Raw genomic sequence first — 21,280 nt, 5'->3', positions numbered from 1 at the left:
TCCTGGTCCACCCTTCTTCTTTTTCTTCTTCTTTTTAGAACCGAAGCAGAGAATTGTTATATATATATATGTATGTATGTATGTATGTATATATGTATAATTTTTTTTCCTAGATGCTCCTTGTGTTCAATGATCAGCCCAGTAATGACTGCCAGGGCTTCTTAACTTGCAGCCAGAGGCGTGAGTCAGGCAATCTGTCGCCCGCGCCCCTGCTGGGCGAGGGGTGGGGGGAGGAGAGGGGAGCGGGGCAGGTCCAGGTGTGTCGGGGTAGCAGGAGATCGGTGGGTGCAGGGGGTGTGGGTGGGGGCTTCTGCCTCTTTCCAGACCGGCATTTGTCACCTGCCATCTCGAGGGGGGCGCGTGCTGGGGGACCCGCCGCGAGCCGGTCCCCTCCCTGGCCAGGTGCGAGTGGCGGTGTGCGCGGCCGAGCGCGCGCAGGGAGCAGGTTGGCGTGTGGGTTAGAAAGGAGGTGGCGGTCGCGGTTCTAGGGGGGTGCTGGGGAGGGATCGGAGGGTGCCTGAAGCTCAAGCCAAGGCTGGGGCTTCTCCTCGGCTAGTGTGTGAATCAGAGAGAGAGAGAGAGAGGGGTGGGGGGGGGGAAGAGAGAGAGAAAGAGAGAGGAGGGAGGAGCGCAGGAGTCCAGGCGAGCAGCAGCCTCTCTCCCAAGGATCTTCTGGGCGCCCAACCAAAGTGAGCATGGCCTCCGCCAGAGCTCGCCTCCTCCTCCTCGCCCTGCTGCTGCCGCAGCTGCTTTCCCAGCCCGGGAACCCAGGAGTAGCTGGAAATCCACGTAAGTGCAGCGAACGGGGTGGAGGGAGTGGGGTGGGGGGGGTGGGGATGGGGGCTGGAAACTTAACACTAAGCTCTTTAGAAAACTTTGTATTTTATGACGGGTGATATTTGGATCTGGAACTGCGAAGTGTGCATCTTGAAAAAGAAAAAAAAATAATTCAAAGAGATCTCCCTCCTCCCACCCCTACTGAATTGCAACCTAAAAAGAAAAAAGAAATAGTTCGTTTTTGTTGGCTATAGACTTGCCTCTCGTGGGGAAGACCGAAATAGATGATTCATATTTGACTTTTTAATCTATTGATGCGAAGGTTCACGGAAAGAGAAGGTTTTCAGGGGAAAAAAAGACACCAAAAAGGAGTATCAAGGCAAGGGATTAGTCTGCAATGTCTGTCATTGATTCTTCTCCTAGGAGCATAGTACTTTATAGGAATTAAAGTCTATCAGGGAAATTACTGGCAGGCATTACATCATACTGCATCAATTTAGACATTAACCGCGGATAGTTTTTCAGACCTGGACAGATTTAGGGTTAAGTTGAAATTTAACTATTGGGTTCCAAATAAGGATTTAGTATCTGTAATCTAAATCTTAGAATCCAAATTTAATAACCTGCCTAAAGTAGTAAGGGCAAAAACCCTTGGAACACTCCCTTGCCAGGGGCATTCATTTCTAATACTAACAAGAGTAAAAAGTTCATACTTAAAGGTAAACTTAGTCTTTCTAGTGATCTTCAAAATGATTCTTCTCTGGATGAAAATATTTCACATTTTCCAGACTATGTCCTTGAGTGCCTGGTTTCTGATTGAGTAAAAAATTTAAGAAGCTTTTATTTCTAAAATGGGCCATATTCTCACATAGCCATGATATTCACAGTAGTTCAATCCCATGCAATCTTGTTTTGTCCTACATCAAAACAATAAAACTTTTTTTTTTTTTTGGTGCCAGTCTTGGGACTTGAACTCAGGGCCAGGAAACTATCCTTGAGCTTTTGTGTTCAAAGCTAGTGCTCTACCACTTGAGCCACAGCTCCATTTCCAGCTCTTTGGTGGTTAATTGGTGATAAGAGTCTCATGGACTTTCCTGCCAGGGCTGACTTTGAACCCTGATCCTCAGATCTCAGTGTCCTGAATATCTAGGCGCCTGGCTTAAACAAGCATTTTTTAGCTTGGGATAAATTTCTATCTGAGAGATGTATCCTTTCTTGATTAATTTGATCTAACCATGAGATTGAAATCAAAATCACTTTCATTTTTCTGTGTACCTGCAGCCTTCCCTTCCTCCTCCCCCCTCCCCTGCCCTTTCTTCTTCCTCCTCTTCTTCCTCTTCCTCCTCCTTACATCTTTTGTGAAGTCAGTAGATAAAAGCTAATATTCAGAAACTTAGAATACTGCAGTTACCAGAGTTAGCTTTCAGCATTTCCCTAAGCCATTATTAGGAAGTTGGGCACAGTTGAGTTGTTCCCCGCCCCCCCCCCCCCAAGTCTCAAGTGAGCCTGCCCTTTGCTCACTGGACATGGTCATCCAATCACATCTACATCTGACACTTAGTACTTACTCTTAAAAATAAGTTTCCTATCTTTTGGGTCACATATTGGAGCCATGTTTCCGATTGAAATTTTATTTGGTTTTGTGAGGAGGGCTTTGTCAAATGAAAGATGCATATTGAGATCAGATGAAATTCCTTGGGTCCTGTGCTAGAAACTTTGGCTTTCCTCCAATACATACATGAAAGGGAAATGTGTGGAAGAGTAAAGTGATTGAATCGCCCCCTGGTAGGATACAATCAATAAAATAAGTCACTAGAGGTCACTCTTACTACTTCCTAAAAGGTTTCTAAAAGCCCTTCTTTGAGGAAAGCGAAGCTCTCTTTCCTGGTTTTTATCCATATTGGAATTACATTTTTGCTGGAAGCATGAGTTGTTTTGCTGTTATTTTGTTTAGAATCCAGTGGAAGGATTAAGAAGCCAGCAGAAGTGTTACAGTGAATGCTCTACTCTGTGTGTGTGTGTGTGTGTGTGTGTGTGTGTGTGTGTGTGTGTGTGTGTGTGTGTGTGTGTGTGTGTGTGTGTGTGTGTGTGGCACACAGAGGCATGAACTTAGGGGCTGGGCCCTGTCCCTTAGCTTTTTGCTCAAGGTTGGCACTCTACTACTTGAGCCAGACCTTCACTTCTGGCTTTTTGGCAGTTAAAGATAAGAGTCTCTTTGATTGAGTGGGCTGGCTACGAACTTCGATCATCAGTTCTCAGCCTCCAGAGTAGCCAGGGCTACAGGAGTGAATCAGAGACACCCAGCACAGGGACTGCTGTCTGTGGAAGAGCAGGAGGCTGAAACTGAATAGAATACCTGGGTCAATGCTGAAAATAGGCCGACCACTAAACTTGTGTCTAGCCATCTCTGCTTGACACAATTCCAATGGTAGTTTTGTAGGATCTTTCATTCAATTGAGGAATTGTTACCTACGTATTCAACACATTCTTTTACCATTACCTTTAGGATTGGATAGTTCTTCCAGTTACAGATATTTAACTAAGAAAAATTAAATGATCTGGGTTGCCGACGACATTGATGACAAAATAATCTCCTGATGATGAAGGCACTAGGACTTGCTTGTGCAATTTATTGTGGGTTTTTCAGAAGTGAACTTCTGTCGCCCACCTTAACCTGTGGCTAAGGGCAGGAAAGAGTCACCAGCCTGAAATGGATGGCTGAGAAAGGCAAGCTAGACATGTGACATTCAAGGATTCTATGCTTCTTGATCTGTTAAACAGGGAAATTTTAGATTAGGAGTCTACCTGAAGGGATATATATATTTCTCTTTGACTTTTTCATGTTTATTCTCTTTTCCTCTCCTACCCTTCTCTCCTTCCCTCTCCCCTCTACTCCTCTTTCCTTCCCTTCTTGCTCTCCCCTCCTCTCCTCTTCTTCTCACTTTTCTGAAGATGACATATCTAGAATAAGCTACAGTTTTGCATTTTAAGCTAGTGTCTGAGGACCTAAAAGCACTAAACGAGTCTCGGTTTTCCTTCTGAACTCATGCGTGGCATGGAAGTGGTTATAAGATTTTGGAAATGCCCAACTCCCTGGTAGAGTTTACAGTTTCTTTGTGCTGTTGTTGGTTCTCTCATTTGTCACCAAAGAACACGAGCAAAGACCTGACTATATGCTTCATGGTACAGCCATCTTCACCCTGTGACCATTTCTTGCTGTACATCAGCACATGGTGGGGAGAATAGCACAGTGTACCTTGGGTCAGTCAAACTTGGTGCCCAATCCCGAGGCGGGTTACACTCAACCTGTCTCAGAGTTCCCTCTATCCTGCCCCTGGTCCTCCTGCCTAACATCGAGTGAAAGACTACTTATTGCCTTCAGCTGGCATCTGAAAGTTATAACAAGAATAAAAAGAGCATTCTTCCTTCTCTTTATTTTGACCCCAAGGATGCAGATTTTACAGACATGCCCATAATTGGTAGAAACGTGGAGCAATAGCCTTTACTATGACTTTTACTTGTTTTCACTTCTTTTGTTGTTTTGAGAAAGTGTCTTGCTGTGTATTCCAGGCAGGTCTTTAACTCATAATCCTCCTGTTTCAGTCTCTTGAGTGCTGGAATGAAAAGCATGCACTACTACACCAGGCTTTTAATGTAACTTTTCAGTGGATTAATTTATTCATTGCTTTGCTAAAAATACTTTAAAATTTACATCATTTCTTGTCCCCACCCCCGCCACAAATTGTTATGTTTTCCAATTTCACCAGCCCATAGAGAAAAAAAACCTGCCATAGACTATGTGGTTTAGCATGGAAATTCATTTATGATGTGATATGGTGTATGTGGCAGGAAAATTGCTTCCTACGGCTTAGGAATAATTATTTTAACAGATGCTTCCATTTGGACCTTTTAGTAATACCATTTAAAAAAGAAGAGGAATTTGCAGATGAGTAACAGACTCTTCATTTAATGTCAAATGGTACTTGATTAAAAACACAGTGCCGATTGCCTTTACTCACTTCCTCCAAACGATAGAAACTTCACAGAGTACACACAGTAGCTCCCAGGGTCAGCCTTAACATTTTAATTTGATCATGAATTTGAGCAAGACCACTGGCAGCTTCTTCTCTTCTTCCTTCTACTTCTTGAACAATGTAGACACAAAGCCATTCAGTGGGGGTTTCCAGGTAGTCAGCCACTCACTCTGGGTGGCTGAGTCGCCTGACAGAAGACACTCATTGAGTGGCCAGTTTCCCTCAGAATTTGACTGAGGTAAAGAGGTATTTCAGACCAAAACAGGCTGAGAAATCACTAAATGCTGATTTATTATGCCAGATTCTGGACTGGATACTTAGTGTTCACAAAGGATATTCTTGGGAGCTGGTGAAAGTTACTACCCCTGGCACCATGCTGATCTGACTATGGTTATGTAGGAGAATATCTTTGTGGAGGAAATGCACATTGAAGTAGCTGGGAATGAGGGGATTTTTTTTAACATAGTTTTCCTATCTGCTTTGTAAATTGGAGATTACTTGAAGATGACATACTTCTTTGTTTGAAATAATTCAAAAATCATTAAAATATAATATTGAATAGAAAATATATGTGGGGTGATACAAATTGTCCTTTTCCATGTGCACATATATTCCTTGCGCTAATGGGAACAGCTGTAAGCACTAGGGAACAGGTCCAGAGTTAATTAAGGAAGCCCTCGAGCCTATGAAATTTTATAACACAGCTTGTTACAGAGCCTGAAATTTGCAAACTTTGCTAAACCTTGAAAAAGGTCTTGGGTTTCTCCAAGAGAATGGGATTTGGGTGACATTTTAAAATAGTAGCAAATTTACTTCTTCCTATTCCTATTGTTTATGAATAGTTACAGGAACCCACATAATTTTCTAAAATTGGAATGCAACTATAAATATGTCACGCCCATTTCCAGATATTATAAGTAATAATTTGACGATCACTTTAATATTCCTCACGTATAATAATAAGCACAAGATACTTATTAATAAACCCAGGGCTCTCAAAGATTAGTTTCAGTGGCATAATGAGTTGTGTTGAATTAACTCTATTTTTTACTTGTTTTTCTTGTAAGCAACACATTTAATTGGTGAGAAGACTGATTATATACATTGGGTAATAATTCTTCATGGGTCTCTAATACTTCTTCACCCTTCACAAGCAAGCAAAGCGTGTGATACTTGCTGCCTGGGGAAAAATTTCCATTTCCTAAACTGGAGGCTCTTCTCTTTTACTGCAACCCATTGTGTGTGTGTGTGTGTGTGTGTGTGTGTGTGTGTGTGTGTTGCATGTGTTGCTAGCCAGTGTAGGTATCCTTTCCCTCTTCTTTGGCTCCCTGGAAGCCCCATCTCTGATTTTCCTCCTGTATGTTAGGCCATAATCTAAAATATCACTCATCTCCCATTCTGAGAAGGTTGTTCCCCTGCCCAGACTTTCCCCAGAAGTCTGAGTCTAAGATGCTTGAATGCACAGGTTGACTTGTTTGGAAAGTAGAAGAAGTATGGGGACTGGAAAGAGGACACTGGAGAAGGAAAAAGCCAGTGAAGGGAAGGGAAGGAGGGCCTCTGAGCAGGCCGTGGAAGCTGCAGGGAGAGCGAATATCGTATTTCCGAACTGCCTTCCTCGAAATGGAGGAGAACCACTCACCCCCTTCTTGTCCTGCCACTCTGGGGCTTCAACCACGTGCTCTTGGGTGAGGAATATTGAGTGAATAGCTATTGGAGATCTGGAATCTCAGGACATCTAAGATTCCAAGGGAGTGGGAGAGAGGAGAAAGAGAGTGAGAGAGAGAAAAAAAAGGGGGAAAGAGAGAAGAGGAGAGGCTTGGTACACAGGAAATTGCTATGAAGTTACCACTGATGAGCTGGGTAGGGTAATGTAGCCACCAAAGGGGCAAAACTAGCTGGGTATCAGTGACTCATGCCTGTCATCCTAGCTACTCACCAGGCTGAGGTCTGAGGATTGAGGCTTGAAGCCAGCCTTGGCAGGAAAGCCATGAGACTCTTATCTCCAGTGAATCATTAGGAAACTGGAAATGGAGCTGGGGCTTAAGAGTGCTAGCCTTGAGCAAGAAATTCAGGGTGAGTGCCCAGGCTCTGAGTTCAAGCCCCAGGACTGGCACCAAAAATAAACAAATAGAAAAAACCCACAAAAAAGTGGGAGCAGGTGTGAAACTATGTACAGATGACCTGATATAGTGTTGCTTATAATCCTGATGTATTGGTCTGCAGAATTAATCTGTATACTTATTCAATGTTAACCCATTGATATTTGGAAAGCAAGTTTTACCTTCATGCTACAGGTTTTTTTCCCCAATATTAATTTTAAGTGCTAGGAAAAGCAAATCAGTATGGTCATATCCTACCTCATCATCTTTTTCTGTGCTGTCACTCCCTTCTTTCATTCTATACCAATTCAGTCTTATTTCAGCTAGGAATGGAATTTTTCCTGTCACTGTAGCTTTGCATATTTTGTTAGATTTTTTTTTTTCTGAAACACCCAACCTCACTTTTACCTCTTGCTTATCGGCAAGTCCACAGTTCCTTGGTGGCCTCTGTTACTGCAGTAAGCAGATTGCTTTGCAAGAGTTGTGTGTGTGTGTGTGTGTGTGTGTGTGTGTGTGTGTGTGTGTGTGTGTGTGTGTGTGTGTGTTCACATGCCCATGTGTGCAGGTGCAGTCCTAGGTTTGAACTCAGAGCCTGAGCACTGTCCCTGAGCTTTTCTGTTCAAGGCTAATATTCTACCACTTGGGCCACAGCTCTACGTCAGGATTTTTTGGTATATTTGGAGTCTCACAGACTTTTTATTTTATTTTTTGCTTGTGCTGGCTTTGAACTGGGATCCCACTAAGTAGTTAGGATTACAGGTGTGAACCACTGGCACCTGGCTAGAGATTTCTATTTTCCCCTTTGTCTTTATGAGTTTTAGCCCCCCCCCAAAAAAAGTGGGCCTGCACCTTCTTTGATCTTGTTCTTTTTTATCAGTATGCATTTATAATTTTTTCAGCATTGTGTGTGTGTGTGTGTGTGTGTGTATGTGTGTGCGCGTGCGTGCGCACACTGATAATGGGCTTGAACTCAGGATCTGTGCACTGTTGCTGAGCTTTTTTGCTGAAGGCTAACACTCTAGCACTTGAGCCACAGCTCCCTTCCAGCTTTCTTGGTATTTAATTGGAGATAAGAGTCCGATGGACTTTTCTGCCCTGGCTGGCTCTTCCTCCTGAGTGGCTAGGATTACAGGTGTGAGCTATCAGTGCCAGCCAAATTTTGTAACTCTTAAAACAAATATAAATTTAAGTTTTATTGTAATCATAAAGGAGATGTACAGAGGGGTTGCAGTTACATAAGTTAGGTACACAGTACATTTCTTTATTGGACAGTGTCACCCCTTCTTGCGGACTCTCCCAGTTTTTCCCTCCCATTCCCACCCACAAGTTGTAGAGTTCTTTTTCAGCACCGTGTTTAGTGAGTATCACTACTTCACTTGTTCACCCTTTGTCCTACCATTACCCTCCCAAAGATAGATAAATGAACAAAGAAGACAAAAAGAAAAGAAAATGAAAGGGGATGGGAAGGTGGCTCAGTGGTAGAGCACTTGCCTTGCATGCTCGAGGCCCTGGGTTCGATTCCTCAGCACCACATAAGCAAAAAGAAAAAAGCTGGAAGTGGCGCTGTGGCTCAAGTGGTAGAGCGCTAGCCTTGAGCTGAAGAGCTGAGGGACAGTGCCCAGGCCCAGAGTTCAAGCCCCATGACCAGACCAAAAAAAAAAAAAGAAAAGAAAAGAAAATGAAAATAGCATGTTCTTGCTTCTTTTCCCCACATCTCCTTTTTTTTTTTTTTTTTTACTGGAGATTTCCCCTGGATTTTGCCCCCCAGGATTTTCAGGTGGATAGTGTTCCTTTCATTCATGAGTATGAATATAGGTTGTATATTGTGGGGTCTTCAAAATTAGTAATATTTCCTGGATGTTGTCTTTTCAGATCAGAACACTGAAATTCAGTTTTCCTTTAAACATCATACTCAAACACTAGAGTTGGAATTCACGCACAGGATGCATTCTTATGGTTTTATGTCTACTGTTTTCCTGGAGATCTGAAATCATCCTTCTGAGGTCTGAAATATTTGTCTACTCTCAGGATATCCTGTCTGGCACAGTAAATTCTGAGATGCTATTTTGGTTGTTTTCTCAAGGACTTTTGACATTTCTCTTTTAATAATCATAGTAAAGTCAAGTACAGACTAGCAAACATGGTCTGATACTTTGTAAGTTTATGGCTTTAGGCTGAAAAAAAATGGCTGATGTCAGTCTTGCTCCTAGGGATACTCTTAAAAGTGAAGTTTGGAAAATACCTATTAAATGCAACACTATGGCCTATGAGATCATAGCATCTGTTACAACCTGGTACAGACTGGATGCAGTCGACGTTCCCTTGGCTGTCATTGATAAGACCAAAGTTCCTCATCAGTTAAATTTTGGTTCAGACCCTAATCCTGTCAAGTCTCAGAGAGATATAGAATGTATTGTTTATTGCTATCTATTAAAAGCCCAACTTTGTTTTTATTTTGATTACTTTCCTATAGCTATAGCTATGTTTATGATAATAACGAATTGATAATCTCTTTTAATTGGTTCCTATTTTAATTCTGCCCACCAGTTTTATTGTGTGTTCTTTTCTGCTTCATGCCAAATAGCTGTACAGAAATCCATTTCACTGTTGTTTTCCTTTTTCTATTTAACAGTAAGTCTCACAAAAAATAGATTTAACTTATTCTCACATCATATACATTAGTCAAAACATTTGCCATTAAAATTGATTTTAAGCTTATCCAAATAACAAAATATAACTACATTGCAAGACATATATATATATATATATAATTATTTATTTATAGTTAATAATACTGAAACTGGTCTGAACTCAGGGTATCATCATATAAGTGTGTGTCTATGTCTGTGTGTCTGTGTGTCTCTGTGTGTGTGTTGGTATTTGGGCTTGAACTCAGGGCCTGGGTGCTGTCCCTTTGTTTTTTTGGTTTTGCGTTTGGTTTTTATTTTATTTTATTTTTTGCTTTGAGCTGGCATTCTACCATTTGAGCTGTGGCTCTACTCCCAGATTTTTGGTGGTTCATTGGAGATAAAGAGTCTGGCAGACTTTCCTGTTTTGGCTTGGCTTTGAACTATGATCTTGGCCTCTGGAATAGCTAAGATTACGGACATGAGCCACCATCCCTTGGTGCTGATATAGAGATTTATTACCATTACTATTTTTTTTTAAATAGAAAAGCCCAACATCCATGGCACTGATACACAGTGAGCCCTCTCTGTGGGTCAGGAGCTGGGTTGGATTTTGCACGATACCTCACTCTGAGTTTCTCCTCAGCTATTGTTTTCTCCTACTTGGTTTTCTACCCTGTTTCCTGCATCTCACCACTTGTCCAAACAGTTCTTCCATTTATTTTTTTAAAATGACTACAGAGTAGATCATCAAATTAAAATGCTTAAATTGATGCACACTGTACATTATGTAATTACTTCCTTTGCAGTTCTGGTGAAAATAAACTTGGTGTTGATCTGTTCTTAACAGTTTTCAGTTCTGCCAGCCAGATGTATTGAATTATGGAGAGCTTGGCTATGGTCTTAGTGCACGTTGCCTAATCAAGATGCTCTCAGGACTTCAATGTCTCGGAACATTTGACTGTTTTATTTGGATTCTAGCGGGAGGAATGAAAATTATTTCAGTCCATCTGGTGATAACAAAGGGCAACCATTTATTGAATTCTTCAATAGTAGGCTGTGTGAGTATTTAATCTAGTGTACCCATTTGGGTGTGGTGGCGCATGCTTATAATCCTAGTTCTTGGGAGGCTGAAGTGGGCCTGTGCTATATAACAAGATCTTATCTTAAAAAATGACTCTGTATGTCACTGTACATCATACATATTTGTTTCATATTTATTAAAATATCACATCAAGCCGCCTAAATTAATATAACCATGACTTGCCATTCAAAAACATTTTTTAAAAACGTGTAGTATAACTATGAAACCAGTGTTTATTTGTATGAAGCTCATAGTCTAACTTCGATGGCCTCAATGTCATAGAAAATGGAAAAATCGTTCCTGGTTCAAATCATTCATAGGCAGCAAGGCCCATACCAGCAAGCACGCTCAGAGCATGTGTGTAGGGAAGAGGACAAAAGGTGAGTGACCCTAGACAAGGGTCCGGGGACAAGTCAAGTCCACAGAGTGGGGTGAAGGGGTCTTTAGGAGGCACAGCACCAAGACCAAATCGGCAAGTCTAGGGAAAGGGGGGCCAAGTCCATCCTGGCCCACATATCTCTTCAAGATAGTAACTTAAGATGTGATATAGCACGTGGTAAGAGGGATTCCCTAGCGGTTCATCTCTACTTCTCTCTCAAGCATAGTTTAACCCTTAGCTAATGCACTACTCCTATTCCACATATTCACCAATATGTATATGTGTATGTGTATATGTGTGCATCTATAAAAATATATACATATATGTATATAATATAAATGTGTACTTATAAATATTTGTATATATAATATACATATAGATACGATCTTTTGTTGTCGCTAGTTTGTTCATTCGCTCCTTTGTTTTGAGGCAGAATCTTGCAATGCAGCTCAGCCTAGCCTGAAACTTACTATGTAGCCCCCAACTGGCCTGCCTCTCCCAATGCTTAGGTTTCAACCTCCTGAGTGCTGGATATACTGCGATTTACTAACGTTCTGCTCTTCAAATCTATTTGTTTTGATAGGAGTACAGTTGTCAATCAGCTCAGCACTTGAGGTCTTTAAAGGATGTTCACTCTGGTCTAATAAGTATAAAAGAACCCCAGAAGTGTTCATGCCTATAATTCTAGTGACTCAGGAGGTTGAGATCCATTGATCACAGTTTGGAGCCCAAGAAGATAAGTCTGAGAGACTTTTTATCTCTAATTAACTAGCAAATTTCTGGAACTGGAAGCATGGCTTAAATGGTAGAGCTTCAGCTGAAAGCAAAAAAGCTGAATGAGACTGAACGAGAGCTCAAGGCCAAGTGCTCTTCCTCCTTTTTTTTTTCCCCTGGTCCAGGGCTTGAACTCGGGGCCTGGAGTTATCCCTGTGCCTCTTTGTGCTCAAGGTTAGTGCTCTACCACTTGAGCCACAGCATCACTTCTGGCTTTTCTGAGTAGACTATTGGAGATAAGAGCCTCACAGACTTTCCTGCCTGGCCTGGCTTTGAACTGCAATCTTCAACTCCCAGCCTCCTGAGTAGCTAGCATTACAGGTGTGAGCCATTGACACCTGGCATATTTTTTTTTTTTTGGTTGGTCCTGGGGCTTGAACTCTGGGCCTGGGCACCATTCTTCAGCTCATCAGCTCAAGGAAAGTGCTCTACCACTTGAGCCACAGTGCCACTTCCAGTTTTCTGAGTGGTTTATTGGAGATAAGTGTCTCGTGGACTTTCCTGCCTGGGCTGGCTTTGAACCTCAATCCTCAGATCTCAGCCTCCTGAGTAGCTAGGATTACAGGTGTGAGCCACTGGTGCCTGGTGCACCTGGCATTTTAAAAAGTATTATTTTCAGTCATGATAAGCTATCATAATAATAACTAAATACAATTGGGTGGCAATGAATTCCTACCTTTAAGTGGAGAGGAAAAGTATTAAATAGTGCACATCTTTGTAACTGTGTATTGTGACCCTACAACCCTCTGTTTGAGCCAGCTGAAAGAAAATACAGAGAGACTTAACCAAACTTCCAGGTAAACTGGATGAAGTTCGGGCCTCTTCACTCCAAATAGCAAAGGATATTGTTTACAGAATTTGAAATGATAAGAAAATAACAGGAACAAGACTAGGTACCAGGCATGTTCTTTTATTTGATAAAAATTTATTGCCTTTCTAAAGAGCATATTGCTTCAAGCCTGGGCCTAGAATTTTTTTTTTCATTATAGGTTGAGTCCTTGGCAAACACAAGTTATTGACTCTTGAATTTTCGAAAGGGGAAATTGAAATTTTCAATAACTTTGTTTCCAGCTCCCCTTTATAGACTCCAACCTTCATAATGTAGGAAATTACCCTAGATCAGTGGAGCACGTAGATGGGAAATTAATTAATTAAATTAATTAAGGAGAAACCAAGTAAAGGGAAAAACAAGGACATTACCATTACATCATTTTCTGACATTCTTTTGAGATCATCTTAGAGATACAAATTGTAGCTGTCTCTAGGGATCTTGTCTTTGAACTTGAATGAAAGAATTCAATCTAACGATAAAGAAAGACTAAGTTTAATTAAATTTACAGATTAATGATAATTCTGTTTATTTACTTATTCAGTTAGTAAATGTTCAGTAGAAGTTTACTAAGCATATACTAGCTTTTGGAGTGCATGCTATTTACATTATAAAGTCCTATAAGACTTGTATTGTGCTTTCAAAGAGCTTCTGATCCCACAGGAGGATCTGAACATGTTGGTTAAGAATGAGAAGCATACTGCTAGTATGACAGCATACACTTGATTGTAAGTACAGTTAGACCTGCAAAACATAAAAGACTCCAATGTGACTGATAGACAGATATAGCCAGACCTTCTTCAGGCCTAGCTTTGCTCTGGAATACATGAAGGAATGTCTAAGAGATGAGGGGGAAAGAGGCTGACATTGATCAAATGCATTATACTTACAACTGACACCTTGAATTGAAACCCCTTTATACATCTACTTAAAGATAATAATAAACAAAGAAATATCCAGCATCCTTAGCCCTAAAAGGAATGGAGATCAAAATGACACCGAGATTCTGAGTCAGCATTGAAATCATCAAACAGACAAAAAGCAAATGCTGGCCAGGATTTGGGGAGCAGGAAGGGAAAGGAGACATCATATGTTATTCGAAGACATGTAAATGTTGTGAGTTATGTCAGAAATTCTGGTCAGAGTTTATGACTAATCACAAATTCACAAGTGATGTCAGTTTCACTGGTGTTAATTAATCAAGTACTACTGCTGTTACTTGATAGTCTTAGCCACTGACAACATGGAGTTCTTTGATTCTGATCTTAATTACTAATATTCATGCTCAAATCACACATTACACTGCACAAAACTCAGAGGAGTGTGCTGGAGGCACTGGTAGCGAGCTGGCCCAGAAAACCATCTCTGAAGGGCACTAGATGAGAAGTCCTATGAACCACAGATGCACAGCTGTTCCGGGCCCAGGGCTGTGAGATGCAGACCTGGTGGTGAAATGGGCGGTGAGCTCCAGTGTCTGGAAACAGAGGCAGTGAGCCTTTGTGTTGGCTGATAGGTGACTTGGTACTGGCCTGCGTGTGCCTGTCCACACATCCGTCTTGGGACACTCTTCTTTTTGTAGTCCCAGATGAGGGAGTTACACCTGAGGTGATTGATGCATGTGTCTGGGGTTCTGGTATCATTTCATATGTTTGTCAATGTGATTGTTTACTGGCACAAATAAATTATTTATCAGTGTGTGTCATGGGGACAGATGGTAGTTGGTTACATATTAATAAGCTGTGCAGTCATTCTGTTTTTGGCACTTATACACTCAATGGAGTAGCTTAGGCTGAAACTACTGTTTTAAGCAATAGAGTGGGTGAAGGTTAGGAACAACCTTAAAGCTACTGTTTTATACATCATAGAGTAACACAGAATAGGCTCAGCAGGTTCTCAGTAAAACAGTGCAGCCACTATGGAAATCAATAGACAGGCTCCTCAATAAATAAATACATAAATAAACCCTAAAAGTTGACCTACCTTACGATCCAGCCATGTCATTCTTGGGCACATATCCAAAGGAGATAAGAGAGATACCTGCACAGCCATGGGGCTCATGGCCCGGCTCACAATAGCCACACTGTACAATCAGCCACGGTGTCCTACAACGAACGAGTGGATGAATACGGTACACATCCTTACACATACCATGGAGTACTGCTAAGCTATAAAGAAAAATGGAAGGATGTAATTTTCAGAAAAAATGGATAGAATTGGAGATGATCATGTTGAGCTCAACAAGCCAAAGAATGCAACTTTTCACTTACTTGTTTATTCTAGATCTAAAATGATGATGGTGAAGATGATGTTATGGGGCATAAATATCTTAGGGGAATACATGGGGGTGAGTGGTGGGGAAGGATACCAATGGGTGAAGAGGATGGAAATACGTTACACACTTATATACAAAGACAGCATAATGAAACCCACCAAATTGCTGTTTGACAACAAGAGGGAAAAGGCGGGGGGGGGGGGAGGGAATGTGGTAGAAGAGGATGAATTTGTTCAGAGTATGCTGTGTATGCATGTATGGGGCTGTCACAATGAAACCTCTTCATATTACAAATGCATATTAGCTCAAAAACAAATGAAAACTCCAAATAAAGAAGTATAAAGGCAAAAATATAAAATGCTATGTTTTTTTTTGGTGGGGGGAGTAAGGAAACTTAAACTGTTTTAATGAGTTAGGTAATTACTTTTTTCTCAGACCACTAATATATTTGCTGAATTCTTGGTAATTCTTGGTAATCCTCTGCCAGTGGATGCTGAGAATTATGCTAGGGAAATGAAGAATGCGCCACTGGGGTCCTGCAAGTGAGGGGAACATGGAAGGAAGCCCTGAAGAGAGAAAATTTCTAAGAACAGCACTGCCTCTTTCCATGGTTGGCTTTCTGTGGTACTGGTGTCATCTGCCTGTCATCCTAGCTACTCAGGGGTCTGAGATCCAGGGATCATGGTTCAAAGCCAGCCCAGGCAGGAAAGTCTGGGAAATTCTTATCTCCAATTAACCACCAGAAAACCAGAAGTGGAACCTTGGCTCAAAGTGGTAGAGTACTAGTCTTGAGCAACAAATTCAAGGATAGTGCCCAGGCCCTGAGTTCAAGCTGCATGACAGATTAAAAAAAACAAATAAATAAAAATTGAAAAAAGAAAATACTTGATATTCCTCATGTGCTAAATGTCCAATTTATGTCCATGGAACATCATCATTTCTAGGTAAAAATATGTAGAAAAATGCTTCCATATCAAATATTTGTATTTTTTAACTAAGCAGTGAAATACTGTTTTCCATATTATAGAATACACGCTTCAAGATGAGTTATTGACATTTTTCCTATAACAATTGCCTTGTGTTACAATTGTTAGACAAATTAAATCTAGCAGCTTTTGAAATAATTGATATATAACAAATAGCAGAGCCAAAAGAAAAATAATTCATTAATGTGGTACTGGTAGCTCATGTCTGTAATCTTAGCAACTCAGGAAGCTGAGATCTGAAGATCATGGTTCAAAGAAAGCTCAGATTTGTGAGATTCTTATCTTCAATTAGCCAGTGAAAAGCTGGAAGCAGATGTGTGGCTGAAGTGGGAGAGAGCCAGCCTTGAGTGAAAAAGTCAAGTGAGTACATGAGGCCTTTAGTTCAAACCCCAGTGTCGGCACCAAAGTGAATAAGTAAATAAAATAAATAAAATAGTTTCTGAAATACTCAACTGACTGTATACTCAACAGGAGTTATATATATGGCCAGAGAACTAGTTTTCCAGGAGGCTGAGATCTGAGGATCACTGTTCAGCCTGGACAGAAAAAGCTATGAGATACTTATCTCAATTAGCCAATCGCCAGAATTGTAGGTGTGGCTAAAGTGGCAGAGTGCCAGTTTTGAGTTAAGCTGATATGCTGAAGTGATACACCGAAGCTAGATCTAAAATACACTGGGACATAATAAATTATACAGGTTTCTAGACATTTACGCACAGTGAGATCAAAGGAGGATACTCTTAGGACAGGAATAGAAAGGTGCAATGCCTATGTGTGTCCGATCACATGCACATATTTATGTAGCCCTTCTGTACACCACCTTGACAATAAAATAATATTGACAGAAGAAATGAACTCCAGGAAATGGAAAAAAAGAAGTTATTTTCTTTTTTCCTGTTTTTGTTTTCTTTCTGTTCTGTTTGATCATTTATCTGTCTTTGGGAGTGTAAGGGGAGGCACAGAAATGGAAGGACAAAGGATGAACAAATGCAGCAGTGGTACTCACTAGACATGATGTCAAAAATGAACTATACAACTTGTGGATGGAGACAGGGGGGAAAAACTGGGAGAGAGCAAGGGAAGGGGTGACATTGTCCAAAAAGAAATGTACTATTTACCTGACTTATGTAACTATGACTTCTCTGTATATCACCTTTATATAATAACAATAGAAAAAATTTAAAAAGGCAACTGAGTGTACAAGGACCCAAATTTAAGTCCCAATACTGGCATGCATGTACCCCCCCTCACATGAGAAAAACATATCAAGGATCAAATTTAAAGTAGTATTGGGTTATTGGTACACCCAGATACCCTGGTTATTGGTACACTCAGAATTTATGAGATGTGTCATGAGGGAATTTTGAGGGTTAATTGACCTGTTTTACATCTCCATTATGATGGAGGTTACATAGATTTATATATATATATATATATATATATATGTATATAGGTATAAATATATATATGTATATATACATATATATAAAAATATATATAAAGATATATATGTTTATATGAGATATGAGAATTGAAGTTTGAAGACAGCCTGCGCAAACAAACCTGAGACACTTATCTTTAGTTGACCACCAAAAATCCAGAAATGGAACCGTGGTTCAAGTGGTAGAGTGCCATCCTTGAGTGAAAATGCTAAGGGACAGTGCTCCGGCCCTGAAGTCAAGCCCCAGTTTTGGAACACACACACACACACACACACACACACACACACACACACACACACACACACACACACACACACACACACACAGAGAATTGAAGAATTGCACTGGAAATTATGCTGAAATAGAAATAGTGAAAATTATTGGGTGCTGATGGCTCACATCTGTAATCCTAGCTACTCAGGAGACCAAGATCTGAGGTTGTTCGAAGCCAGCCCAAGCAGGAAAGTCTGTGAGGGTCTTATCTTCAATAAACTACTTAGAAAGAAGCTGGAAGTAGCACTGTGGCGCAAGTGATAAAGTGCTATCCTTGAGAAAAAGAATCTCAGGGACAGTGCCCAGGCCCTGAGTTCAAGCTCCAGGACCTACACAAAAGAGAGAGAGAGAGAGAGAGAGAGAGAGAGAGAGAGAGAGAGAGAGAGAGAGAGAGAGAGAGAGAGAGAGAGAGAGAGAGAGAGAGAGAGAGAGAGAGAGAGAGAGAGAGAGAGAAACAGAGAGAGAGAAACAGAGAGAGAGAAACAGAGAGAGACAGAGAGACAGAGAGACAGAGACAGAGAGACAGACACACAGAAAGACAGAGAGACAGACACAGACAGAGACACAGACAGAGACAGAGAGACAGAGAAACAGAGAGGAGAGAGAGAAAGGAGAAAAAAGAAAGAAAGAAAGGAAAGAAAAGAAAGAAAGAGAAAGAAAGAATGACAGACAGACATCCGCTTTGTTTGAGCTTAGCGTGTGTGTTAACGCGTGGTGTCATTTCCCGGCAGATGACTGTGACAGTCCCCTGGCCTCTGCCTTGCCCTGGTCCTCCTTCAGCAGCTCCTCGGACCTGTCCAGCAGCCACGGCCCTGGGTTCGCCAAGCTTAATCGGAGAGATGGTGAGTGTGCTTTTTTTGCTTTATGTTGAGCTTTGGTGAATTGCATTCGATTTTCCCTTAATAAAATAATGATAATCCAATGCTGCTTTGTACAAGGAGATCTCTGGAACTCTGGGAATGCATGTGGCATGAATAAATCGATCACTTTGTCACCCTGGTTTAACCAGGCCTCTCTGTACTATCTTCCTGAGCTTTGCAACAATCACAAATGACTTTGCCAGTATTTAAACTTCTTAGATTATCATTTTAACATTTATATATTTACTTAAGGACTTAAAATCTTTTGTGCCTTTTAGTTTGTCTTAAAGTTTTATCTCCTCCCCCCCTCCACTTTCTTCTCCTTCTCCTCTTTCTTCTTCACCTGAAGTATGTATTTCTTGTGTACACTGCTTCAGATGATTTAAGTAGCCCTCTCTGGGTGAGGAAATTGGCAGAGTAGAGAACCTTTTTGTGTGTGTGTGGTGGTACTGGGGTTTGAACTCAGGGCTTTGAGTTTTCTAGGCTGGTATTTAACGGTTGAGCTACACCTCCCACATCATTCTTCATTTAGAAATTTTTAGGATAGGCCTCTCAACTTGCTACTCTGACAGGTTTCTGCACTGTAATCAGCCTACGTGTAGGCTTTCTGTCATTGTAAGGATGACAGGTGTGGACCACTGCATACAGTTTCCTTTCCTTGGTGGAGATAGAGTCTCAAAGAATTTTCTGCTTCGGCTGACCTGACAACATGGTCCTCCTAATTTTAATCTCGCGTATAACTTGGAGTGATTGGTGTTCACCACTGTGGTCTTGCTATGGGTTGAGAAGGAAGTCTTGTGCACTTTTCTGTCTTTGCTGGCCTCGAACCATGATCCTGTAATCCTATTCTCAGCCTCCTAAGTAGCTGGGATTATAGGCATGAGGTACTAGTGTTTGGCTCTAAAGAAGCACTTACTCGTTTATTTTGTTTTATGAAGCATTTTTATGGTCTTTAAGTGGTTGTACGAAGGTGCTGCCATTCAGCAAAGGCATTAGTGAATGCAGTGCATGTTGATCAGCATCACCCTATCAACATTCTCACTCAACCCCCTCCTTCCCTCACTTCCTTCATTTTGTAGCAACCTTAGCCTGACAGCTCTGAAACTATAAGCCAAAATAAACATTTAAAAAAAAAGTTTATCATTTAATGTATTTTCTTACAGTAGTGGAAAGCTGACTAACACACTATGTTAATATAGGCAACTTTGAAATACACATATGAAGTAGAGGTATAATATTGGCATTTTCTTTTTGTTTTTTGTTTTTGTCGGTCGTGGGGCTTGAACTCTGGGCCTGAGTGCTGTCCTTCAGCTCTTCAGCTCAAGGCTAGCACTCTACCATTCGAGCCATAGTGCCACTTCTGGCTTTTTCTGTCTATGTGGTGCTCAAGAATCGAACTCAGGGCCTCATGCATGCAAAGGAAGCACTCTATCATGGAGCCACCTTCCCAGCCCCGACTGGCATTTTTTTTTCAAGCAAACACTAACACTTCTCTGAATAAATTCCCAAGAAATTGAATTTGCGCATCAACAAAAATATTTACTAGGTGTGTATGAAAAAGTTGCAAAACAGTGTGCTATAAATATTATATTCCCCTATTTTCTTATTCCTTCTTTATTATAATTGTGAATTTCTCTTCTTTTCCTTTCTGCTGCTTATAGTGTTTTTTCCCTATTTGAGAAAATTTATTGTTTTGTACCCTGGACCAAATTAATATATTATGGTGTTTTGTTACAGGCAATATGGTTATGAAATGTGCACAACTTAACTTTCCCCTTTGCTCAAAAGTATTATGCTAATACATTTGCAAATATACAAATACTATAAATATGCAAATAACATATTAGCTCAAATAGATTTAAGTCTGCTATCTCATTCATTGGTAAGACTTGGGTGGTTTTTTTTTTCTGTTGATAATTTTCCTACTGAACCTAAGTGAATATGACTATTATTATGGAAACTGATTGGTACTGAGCAGAGACTTAACAAGAACAAGGGTCATTACAACCCACAGCTCCTCTTGATGTCAAGTCATGCTTTGTACTTATGAGCAGGACTGAGAAATCCTTCATTATGGAGATATTTTTCTTTTTAGTTCGTATCTCTGCAACTCATTTCATGCCAAACCATGATATCTATCTTAATACAATTTAGTTTTCTGTGACTGAAAAAGATTTGGTCGATTTTATTTCTTTAGTTAGCTGTCAACTGAGTTGATTACAATTCTTTTTTTTTTGTCATTAAAAAAAAATGATTTTGATCACCCTGCCCTCCCTTTATGGTAGCTGGCGATATTCAACAAAGGAAATGCAAATTGAAGATGATTTATTGGAGGCTATAGATAATCTCTAGAGTTTTAAGATCCTTTATTAGATTTAGAATGGTTTATGGAAGCACTACTAAATAAGTATGCTGATCATAAATAATTAAACCAACAAATAAATGACCCCATGTCACAGACATTGAAGCCTTTATCCTGTGGAGTATAAAAAAATATCTCAGAGTTAAATATTAACAGACAGAAAACAAATAAACTTCCAGTTGTACAGCCTAGTACTTTGTATCTAACTGAGGGAAAAATACCCTGAAAAACAAGTGTGTTTGGGGCTTGGAATGTGGCTTAGTGGCAGAGTGCTTGCCTAGCATGCATGAGGCCCTGGGTTCAATTCCTCAGTACCACATAAACAAGAATATAATAATAAAATTATATTAAAAAGCCCAACAACTATGGAGTTTGGTACTAGCATGAGGGATGAGAGAACTATGTAAAACCATGGAATAGTTTATTACAAAGAAGGTAACTATGAAAGACTCATAGGATCAACATTGACATTGTGGATGTGT

General features: G+C 40.6%; 1 protein-coding gene across 1 annotated transcript in view; it reads left to right on the top strand.

Moving 5' to 3' along the window:
* The first annotated feature begins 713 nt into the window (after positions 1–713).
* LOC138836949 (contactin-associated protein-like 3) overlaps positions 714–21,280 on the top strand; it is a 138,129-nt gene continuing 117,562 nt past the window's right edge. The window contains exons 1-2 of the mRNA XM_070035649.1: positions 714–789; positions 18,308–18,418. The gene's annotated coding sequence lies outside the window, so the exon portion shown is untranslated. The remainder of the gene's footprint in view (positions 790–18,307; positions 18,419–21,280) is intronic.

This window comes from Dipodomys merriami, unplaced genomic scaffold (assembly GCF_024711535.1).
Source record: "Dipodomys merriami isolate MVZ:Mamm:240054 unplaced genomic scaffold, mDipMer1.0.p SCAF_26, whole genome shotgun sequence".
Taxonomy (NCBI): Eukaryota; Metazoa; Chordata; class Mammalia; order Rodentia; family Heteromyidae; genus Dipodomys; species Dipodomys merriami.
The sequence above is the reverse complement of the archived record's forward strand: the minus strand, read 5'-3'. Positions and strand labels throughout refer to the sequence as shown.